Genomic DNA, 2,392 nt, shown 5'->3' on the forward strand with positions numbered 1-2,392 from the left:
AACTGCAAATGGGAGGGGAGTTATAAAATTGAATAGATAAATGGATAATTCAACAATAATGGCTGAGACTTGAATACTTCACTCTCTATAATAGATACTAAAAATAAACACAAAATAAACAATGATATATAGAAGACTAGGACATTCTCAACCAAATTGACATAATTGACCTGTATAGAATGCTCTAGTCAATAACAGAGAAATAAACATTCTTTTCAAGTACTCACAAAACATTTTCCAGGGAAGATAATATGCTAGCCTCAATAAATGTAAAATAATTGAAATTATACAGAGTATGTCTTCCAATCACAATAGAGTAAAATTACAAATTAGCAAAGAAGAAAATTTGAAAAATTCACACCTATGTAGAAATTAAACATTACACTTCTAAATAACTGATGAGTCAAAAAAACAATCACAAAAATACGAGAAAATAGTTCAAAATGAATGAAAAAGAGAAATCATCCTACCAAAATTTATAGGATGCAGCTAAAGCAGTGTGTAAGGGGGAATTTATATTATACTATAAATGAAGAAAGCTCTCACATCAATAACCTAACCCTCCACCTTAAAAAAACTGAATAAAGAAAAGCAAAGTAAGGTTAAAGCAAGCAGAAGGAAAGAAGTAAAAATTAGCGAAAATAAATGAAATATTGAATAGAAGAAAAATAGAGAAATAAACAAACCCAAAAGTTGGTCCTTTGACTAAATTAATGAAATTGAAAAAAAAATTTTTTTTATCTAGACTAATAAGAAAAAGAGAGAAGACTCAAATGTCTAAAATAAAGAATGAAAGAGGGGTGTGGTGGCTCACACCTGTAATCCTAGCACTCTGGGAGTCAAGGCAGGTGGATTACCTGAGCTCACAGGTTCTAGACTAGCCTGAGCAAGAGTGAGACCCTGTCTCTAAAAAAGAGCCAGCCTGTGGCAGGCACCTGTAGTCCCAGCTGCTCAGGAGGCTGAGGCAAGAGAATCACTCAAGCCTAAGAATTTGAGGTTGCTGTGAGCTATGATGCCATTGCACTTTACCAAGGGTGACAAAGTGAGACTATATATATATATATGAAAAAATGAAGTAGGGGCCTTTCATTTCCGGATGCCCAGGTTGCACACATGAGGCCTCTCAGTTACCACTAAGATGCACTACTTGGCTTCCTACTTGCTGGTTGCCCTCGGGGACAACCCCTTCCCACCGCCAAGGATATCAGGAACATCCTGGACAGCATTGGCATTAAGGCAGACAATCACTGGCTCAACAGGGTCATCATCAAGCTAAAGGGAAAAGAAAACATTGAAGATGTCATTGCCCAGGGTATTAGCAAACTGGCCAGTGTATCTGTTGGTCAGGCTGTGGCCAATGTCTCTGCTACCTCGGGTGCTGCATCTACTGCTGCTAATTTCACCCTTGCTGCAGCAGAGGAAAAGAAAGATGAAGAGAAGGAGGAGTCCAAAGAATCAGATGATGACCCGAAATTTGGCTTATTTGATTAAATTCCTGCTCCTCTGCAAGTAAAGGATAACTTAAGTCCGAGAGTTTGAGGTTGCTGTGAGCTCCAGTGAGGCTAGGCACTCAACCCCGGGGCAGAGGGGGCTGGGTGTGGTGATTTATGCATATAATCCTAGCATCCTGGGAGACCAAAGCAGGAAGAACACTTGAGCTCAGAAACTCCAGACAAAGCCTGAGCAAGAGCCAGACCCCAATTTGTACTTAAAAAAAGAAAAATTGGCCAGATGTTATGGGGAGTTTCTGTAGTCCCAGCTACTCTGAAGGGTGAAGCGGGGGATCGTTTGAAAACAGGACTTTGAGGTTGCTGTGGAGTAGGGTGATGCCACTGCACTCTAGCCTGGGAGAACAGAGTGAGACTCTGTCTAATGACCTTACAATAATAAAAGCAGCAAAAGAGAATATTATGAACAACTCCATGTCAATAAATTAGATAATCTAGATGAAATGGACAAATCCCAGAAAGGTACAAACTGCCAAAACTGACTCAAGAAGAACCAGAAAATCTGAATAGACTTATGACAAGTAAGAAACTGAATTAGTAATTAAAAAACTCCCACAAAGAAGTCTAGGCCAAGATGGTTTTGCTTAACAAAATGTTCCAAGCATTTAATGGAGAAATTATACCAACTCTTTATAGACCATTCCAAAAAATAGAAGAGATGGGATGACCTCCAAAATTATTCTATAAGGTCAATATTCTCGTGCAATGAAAACCATACAGACACATTACAAAAAAAAAAACTATATATCAATATTCCTTACCAATATAGATGTACAAATCCTCAACAAAATACTAGCAAATCAAATCCAAAAACATGTAGATTCTGTCTTAAGCAAATGGAATTTATCTGTGGAATGTAAGGTTAGATGAACATACAAAATTTG

At 37.8% G+C, this 2,392-nt stretch overlaps 1 pseudogene; it reads left to right on the forward strand.

The window, feature by feature from the left end:
* Positions 1-1,138: 1,138 nt before the first annotated feature.
* On the forward strand, positions 1,139-1,491 carry LOC128578558 (60S acidic ribosomal protein P2-like; annotated as a pseudogene).
* The last annotated feature ends 901 nt before the right edge of the window (positions 1,492-2,392 follow it).

Source organism: Nycticebus coucang, chromosome X (genome assembly GCF_027406575.1).
Source record: "Nycticebus coucang isolate mNycCou1 chromosome X, mNycCou1.pri, whole genome shotgun sequence".
Taxonomy (NCBI): domain Eukaryota; kingdom Metazoa; phylum Chordata; class Mammalia; order Primates; family Lorisidae; genus Nycticebus; species Nycticebus coucang.